General features: G+C 35.0%; 1 protein-coding gene across 5 annotated transcripts in view; it reads right to left on the reverse strand.

The window, feature by feature from the left end:
• The window catches only part of Akt3 (AKT serine/threonine kinase 3), a 226339-nt gene that overhangs the window by 39488 nt on the left and 178523 nt on the right, over positions 1 to 8328 (reverse strand). The window lies entirely within an intron of this gene.

The following is an 8328-nucleotide window of genomic DNA, read 5'->3' on the forward strand; positions in this document are numbered from 1 at the left end:
AATAAATCTCAGTAAGCAACATCAATACTTTGTACTGTAAAGTATTTACACAAACCCAAGTTTCATATCATCTACTGTCAGTTTTAATATTCCCTTGACAGCTAGCATGCTGTTTTTTGCTTACAGAAACATTCTTTTGATAGTTTGAGTTTTCTAAGAGAAGATAATTCCTTTTGTAGTTCTTACTAATGAAAAAAAAAACAACCCAACTCTTTTAAACATAAAAAGAAAAAGAATATCAAAGTGAAACATGTTATAAAGCTGGAGTCTCTGAACTCAACTTTAATTGATCGGTAACAAAGAGAACTGTAAAGATTTAACCTTTGGCAAAAATCATACATCTTAAGTTATGAGATGCTCAGGGAAGAAGAAATTTTGGCAAAGCCAACACAATTAAGAATACCAGTGTAGTTGACCCTCCTACTCAAACCTCAGCTATAGTATCATTACATGGAGATCTGTGTGGAACGAGATATGATCATACAGCTGCATACAGAATACAAAGTGTGAAAAGCACCTTAACAAGGTGCAGAATACTTAACTTTTATTTAAGGAGTAGATAACCTTACTATGACATTCAAAGTATTTTTCAGAACTCTGAAGTTAATGTGAAACAGAGAAGGCCACATATGAACATAGGTAGGTTAGATACAAGTCATACAAATATGAACACAACATCTGCAATATGGTCATGCTTTATATAATCAAAAATGTAAGTGAGCAAGTTATGTTCAAAGCAGAAACCACAGCCGACATATCTTTTTATATAGCACCTCAACAGATTACTTGATTGAACTGAATGTGCAATATATTCCAAACAAAATATACTTCTGAACAGTAACTGTTTCTTCAACTTACTTACAGAGCGATAAAAAGAATCTTAACTATACTATTAAACTATTTTCCAAAAATTAAGCTATTTTATCCAAATTCAGATACATTTGCTTGCATCCTTCTTTTATTTTTCTACCAACCTACAACCTAGAAATAAAGCCCAATTTGCATAAGTAATATTAAGTCCTGAGTATTAACTCCAACCAAAAACTCTCAAGAGTGTCTCTTCTTATCTTTTTCTCAGCTGTTGTTGGTCTTTCTTTTCTCTGTGCCTCTTCTAAACACATTCCTTATTCAGCCCCTCTAAACTTGCCACAGTTAAAACGAGGCACATGCTGAAGCTCAGTTGCCTTGCTGAATACAATCTACATTCCCTGATCTTATTTTAAAATGTGTTTTTTTAATTAATTAATTAGTTAATTTAAGATTTCTGTCTCCTCCCCGCCACTGCCTCCCATTTCCCTCCTCCTTCCCCAATCAAGTCCCCCTCCTTCGTCAGCATGAAGAGCAATCAGGGTTCCCTGCCCTGTGGGAAGTCCAAGGACCACCCACCTCCATCCAGGTCTAGTAAGGTGAGCATCCAAACTGCCTAGGCTCCCACAAAGCCAGTATGTGCAGTAGGATCAAAAACCCATTGCCATTGTTCTTGAGATCTCAGTAGTCCTCATTGTCCGCTATGTTCAGCGAGTCAGGTTTTAACCCAAACTTTTTCAGACCCAGGCCAGCTGGCCTTGGTGAGTTCCCAATAGAACATCCCCATTGTCTCAGTGTGTGGGTGCACCCCTCGCGGTCCTGAGTTCCTTGCTTGTGCTCTCTCTCCTTCTGATCCTGATTTGGACCTTGAAAACACTATCCTGAGTGAGGTAAGCCAGACCCAAAAAGAGGAACATGGAATGCACTCACTCATATTTGGTTTCTAGCCACAAAAAAAGGACATTGAGCCTATAATTCGTGATCCTAGAGAAGCTAAATAAGAAGGTGATCCCAAAGAAAAACATATAGGCATCCTCCTGAATATTAACCTTCATCAGGCGATGAAAGGAGACAGAGACAGAGACCCACAATGGAGCACCGGACAGAAATAAAATGTGTTTTTATAAATATTCATACTGGTCCTTATTTAACTAATGTGTTAAAGAATTTAAAATTCTTCTATAGTATTTCTAAAAATAGTAATAATTCTTATAAACATAATGTATAGTTTTTGTATAAGATCAAATAATAAATACTAATTAGAAAAAAGTGAATAACCCTTCTATCCTACTGCACACACACTATAATCTAGTTTGCATGCATTACACCAATCCTGCTCATATGATTTATATGTATCAGAAAGTATTCTTTTAATGATTTATTTATTCTTATTTTATGTGCACTGATGTTTTGCTTCCATGCATGTATGTATAAAGATGTCAGACCCCTGGAATTGGAATTAAGCTGCTATGTGGGTTCTGGGAATTAAACCCAGGTCCTCTAGAAGAGCAGCTAATGCTCTTAACCACTGAGCCATCTTGTCAGCCCCCAGAAATTTTGCTGCATGTGAAAAAACCTATTCTGAATGATTAGTTTTAAACAAAAGAAAAAAGAATCCAAAATAAATAAACTTGTCTTTTTTCCCCAAAATTTGGGTAAAATTTATTTTTAAAAAATCCTGGACTGCACCAAGATTTGTGGATTCATCTCTCAGCTAAGGAAAGAAATAATGACAAGTGATAGACAAGTACAGAACAATGGTGACCACTGTTCCCATTCTTGGTTCTCAGAACATCGAACTTTAAAATGCTCTAACTGAAAATTTTTGAGTAAATCAAGGCAGTTGGCTATCATTCCTTTTATATTACTGCATTAGCTTCTCCTCAAAAAGTATTACAATGATATACTAAGAAATGAGATAAGCTTAAGGATGATGGTAAGGAGTCAGAGTAAAGGTCACAGGAACACAGTAAATGGTGGGGGAAGACAGCAAAATGATTAGGGTATTGAGTGAAGTCTGGTGGTTCGCATTAAATTAGTGCTCTGCTCCTTTTCACTGATAATCTCTGACTCATTAATTTTTACATACCTAACTTTCATTTGCACACAGTACTCAATTACAGTACCTATTTGAAATGAGGGTTTTAAGCATACAATGAGATAAATAAAAAGAGTTAGAACTGTACGAATGTGACAATCATTTCTTAATGATGGAGAACTTAATGTCTATTCAATTGTGAAACAGTTTTTGTAAAAGATCAAATAATAAATACTCATTAGAAAAAAATAAATCTTCTATCCTACTATGCACCCATTACAATCTAGTTTGTATATATTACACCAATCTGCCTCAAAGGTGTGTTACATTTGTTTATGCTGCATTTGTTTAATTACATAAAGATGTGTTGCATCTGTTGACCTTGCCTGATTGGGCAACAAAGAGCTTACACCTGATTAGTCTAATAGCCGAATGGCCAATAGCTAGGCAGAAGAGGGAAAGGCAAAGCTGGCAGGCAAAGAGAATAAACAGGAGAAATCTAGGCTCAGGAGAAAAGAGAGAAATAGAAGGAGAAAATGAAATAGACGCCCACCTGGGGCCAGAAGTCACTCAGCTGCTAGTCAGCCAGACATGAGAAAACAAGATATACAGAAAGAAAGAAGGTTAAAAAAAAAAAAAAAGAAACAAAAGGTAGATAAAGTGAAACAGATTATTTTAAGTTAAAAGAGCTAGCTAAAAAAAAAAAAAAAGAAAAGAAAAGGAAAAAAAAGGTCTAAGCTGGGCAGAGTATTCAAAATGAGTCATGATTTGGGAGCTGGTTGGTGGTCCAAAAGACTGGTATACTTTTCTTAACAACAACAACAACAACAACAACAACAACAACAACAACACCACCAATGTTTTTGTTTGTTTGGGGTAAAAGTCTAGCTGTGTACCCAGAATGTCCTGGAATTCATGATGCAAATCCACGTGGCTTTAAGGGCAATGCTCCTGCCTCTGCTGCACAGTGCATACCACAATGCTGGGCCATTCAGAGGATGATTTTTAAGTTATCAAAATATCCTGAGAACTCCTGAACAATACTTTAATTAAAAAAAACAAAGTTCAAGGATGAAAACCTACAAAAATATTTCTACAGTTCAGTAAATTTGTTAAAGTACTTTCATTAGTTTTTAAATAAAATAAAATATAAACATCTATTTTTTAGTTATTTTACATGTCTACTTTTATTCATCAATTACTTGTTTTTCATCATTATCATATTTTATCATTCCTAAAATATCACATTATGAATAATAAAAAAACAATAATCACCAAAGAATAAACAGAAGTAATCACCTTAGAAAATACCCCATATTTTTTTAAAAAAAATCAAGTCTAATCTTATATCAAGATAAATTAGGAAGTAATATACAATCATTATATACTCAGTATTTTGCACGTGATTTACTAATGTTCTTATACAATATATAAAAAAATCATAAGTGAGGTGATTCATGAGCTTACAGCATCCACAAATTCACCTAAACATCTAAGATTCACTGCTTCAGAACTCTTAATGTCAATAATTTGCATATTAGATTAGTTAAAATCTAGTTCTACTGTGTAAATAAGAAACTAAACATTTGAAAATGCTCTCTCTTTGATTTTCTCTTCTAAATATCATGGTTTTCCTTTCTTCCTAATAAATGCAAAATTCATTATCGGTTATTGTTCAAGCACTCTCAATTTTTAAAATTTAAGACATCTGTTTTACTTCCACAATAAGCTTCCCAGATTAAGGACAGTATAGTAGCTTACCATTAATAGATGCACAGCTAGCAAAAGCAGGAATATTCCTACTGTTGTACTGGCTTTTTGGGAACCCAAGATCTTTGGATGGACACCTTGTTGATAGATATCTATACTAGGGAGGGCCTTGGACCTTCCTAACAGCAATGTCCCTTACCCTCTCTGTGGAGTGGATGGGGGATGGGGAGGGAGTGGGAACTGGAATTGGTACATAAAATAAAAAAACATGTTTGTTTTTTTTTTTAAAGTAAAATAAAAAAATGGAAAAATAAAAATGAAGTTAAAAAATATTACTCTAAGGAATATTCTAAGGAATAAAAGTATTACTCTAAGGAACATTACACTTTGGGGCTGAGCATTATTAAGATACAATGCCTATATAATTACTATACCAATAAATGGCAACATTTATTGCTCAACTCAAGTGGTAAACATTATTTGACAGTGATCTTGATTCCATTTGTACATGAAGAAATTGTAAACTTAAAATCCTTTTAAGCTAGGTAGTAGTGGTACATGCCTTTAATCCCACCACTTGGGAAGAAGAAATGGGAGGATTTCTGTGAATTCAAGGCCAACATGGACTACAAGAGCTAGTTCCAGGACAGGCTCTAAAGCTATACAAAGAATCCCTGTTTCAAAAACAAACAAACAACAACAAAAAACTATTTAAAAAAACCCAAAACAAACAAACAAAAAACGTTTAAAAACTCTTTTCCATGGTGATCTGCGGGCAAAAAAAAATAACAACCCACTTAGTTTCTTTCTGTTTTGTTGGTGTGTAGAATAAAACTCTAAAATTCTTAGCCATCCTTAATCATTGTTTCCAAAGCTTTTATACCTCATAGTAAAGCTAAACAACTGAAAGTTAGAGTTTATTCCAAGGTCAGTTGAAAGGCTGCCTGAGAAATTCAAGTTTTAAGCATCATGATGCCTCAGGCACAAGAAGGTAACAAGGAATTCCTGCTCAACACATTTTAGATCTAGGTGACCAACATACATTCCAAAGCAGCACCAGAAAACAGATTGAATGAGCATGGAACTGAGTGTGTTAAATGCTCATCATTCATTCAATTGTATTCTGGAGGTGCCTCTGAACCCTCTGAAGGCAAGGTCACAAGGGTGACCCTGAGATGAGAAACATTTGTTCTATTATAGGTCAAGAAGAATAAACAAACAGATAATAGATAGATAGATAGATAGATAGATAGATAGATAGCATTATCAATAGATAGATAGATAGATAGATAGATAGATAGATAGATAGATAGATAGATAGATAGATAGATAGATAGATGCACACATTCATATACAGATGCATTAACAATGAATAAATTTTAGTATTCACCCTTATACCTCACTTTAGCACAGATGAACCAATTTCAATTTTAGAGACCAATATTGTCTATGGCTCAAGAAGGCAGAGTACTATTCTATACAAGCAGATCTAGCTGATGTGGGATATTCTTCTGTATATGGGTTGCTTTTATTGGTTGATAAATAAAGCTGTTTCGGCCAATGGCTTAGTGTAGTTAGCCAGCCAGGAAATTCAAACAGAGATAGAGAGAGTAAGTGGAGTTGAAGGAGACCCCATGGAGCTGCTGAAAGAAAAAGATGCCAAAACCTTAGCAATAAGCCACAGCCTCATGGCGATAAATAAATTAATAGTTATGGGTTAATTTAATATGTAAAAGCTAGCTAGGAATATGCCTAAGCCACTGGCCAAGCAGTGCTGTAATTAATATAGTTTCTGTGTGATTATTTCGGTCTGGTTGCCTGGGAAATGAAAGCACAGTCTATGTTTACATAATGGCGCCCCAATGTTCAGCAACATACCTCCACATAAAGCCTAAAAAAGCATTAAAAAATGCTTCTAGGCCCACAAAAATGGGAATCAATTGTAGTTTATTGGTAAGCGTATTTTTCAGATAGGCTCTGTTTGCTGGCAGTGAGCAGAGGCATGGTTTCTTTAAGAGACAACTTCCTGGTTTGTGCTACCAGCACAAACTCTTTGGAAAGGTCCTGTTATGGATCACCTAAATGGGTTGGTGAGCAGCATGCTACTAGTTGCTTAATGTCAACAAAGACCCCCTATATCCCTGGAGTTGGGGGCCATAAGCACAGAGGTTGTAAACATGCCTCCACCATGGAGGATGGGGTGGAGCCAACAAGCAAAGCTGCAGGGTTAATCCTAGTCACAGCTGCTAAGCATTTTAAAAAATGCTCTTGGTCAGAAAAGGATTTCAGATACATAGTAAACACAGATTCAGATTAAAAAAAAAAAAGCCTCTAAACAAGCCATAGTAAGTTTAATAAATGTGCATGTTCTTAAGACAGAAAGGATAAAAGAAAGACAGAGCCATAGATTTAAAAAAATAAGGAAAAATAGAATAAAAGATCATAATGGGCCATGAAAAGCCAGAAAAAACAAAAAAGTCTGGATTGTGTATATTATTTTGTTTTCTTTGAAATTTTTGACTGCAGAGAGACAGTTGATTCTAGGGGTTGCTACACTAAGCCAATAAATTTATTTTAAAAGTATCTTGATTTCAAAATTTGAGTCTAAGGATATGTTACTTTGGAAAAGAGGTTCTGATTTTATTTCCACAAAGAAAGAAACCTGTAGATCCTTTCCAGCCTAATATGGTTTTGGAAGTTGTTTCCAAATGCACTTCCTGTTTACTTAGATAACAGTATATGCTTCTGGGGTCTTTGATGGAATTGAAGACAGACAGTTATAGTTTTCTTTAGTTATTATAAAAGATAAAGCAAATATGAAACTTTAGACTCACAAAGATGAAATAGATAATAAATTTTTCTTCATTTTTTGCCTAAGTAGACCAAATATTGTAATTATAATTCTTGTTTGATAAATGTTTTGTTATTAAGTAATTTTACTATGTTAAAGTTAAAACCTTTCTTTTTATTTAGACAGAAAAGGGGAGATGATATGGGATGGTCATTCTTTATAAGGATTACTTTTATTGGCTGATGAATAAAGCTATTTCAGCCAAAGGCTTAGCAGAGTAAAGCCAGGCAGCAAATCCAAAGGGGGGGGGGCGCAGAGTCAAAGAGACACTATGTAGCCTCCAAATAAGAAATATGTCAGAATACTGGTAAGCCACAGCCTCATGGCAATACATAAATGAATAGAAATGGGTTAATTTAATACATAAGAGCTAGCTAGGAATATGCCAAAGCAATTCGGCAAACAATGCTGTAATAAATATAGTTTCGTGTAATTATTTGAGTCTGGGTGCCCGGGAAATGAAAGTGCAGTTTCTATTTACTAGGCTTCTGCTCATCCACACAAATGCTGACATCTCACAAGCAGACCTGTGGAAACTGAGCAGAAATACTAAAAGAAAAAAAAGGTACAGTAGTGGCAGTGGCAGAAACTCTAGCCCCATATTACCAAGATATTTAAAAGTTTGCTATATACAAGTAAGGAGACAGCTCAACGGTATCATTTAATTATACAGGTGGAAGTTGCTCTTAAATTTTCTAGAAAGGGTGAAATGCAGAGTTCAGAGTATTGTTAGAAGTGAGAGCTATGTAGGCTGGAGAGGTTACTTAGTGAGTAAGCTCACTTGCTCTTACAGAGGACTCATGCTTGATTTTCAGCAACCACACTGCTTCACAGATGTCTCTAACTCTATTTCCAGGGAATCCAAGGCTCTTTACTAGCCTATAAGATTCTAGGCATGCAAGTGGTGCACAGATTATATATA

This window comes from Alexandromys fortis, unplaced genomic scaffold, assembly GCF_014885135.2.
Source record: "Alexandromys fortis isolate MF-2015 unplaced genomic scaffold, M_Fortis_MF-2015_v1.1 scaffold_51, whole genome shotgun sequence".
In the NCBI taxonomy this organism is placed as follows: domain Eukaryota; kingdom Metazoa; phylum Chordata; class Mammalia; order Rodentia; family Cricetidae; genus Alexandromys; species Alexandromys fortis.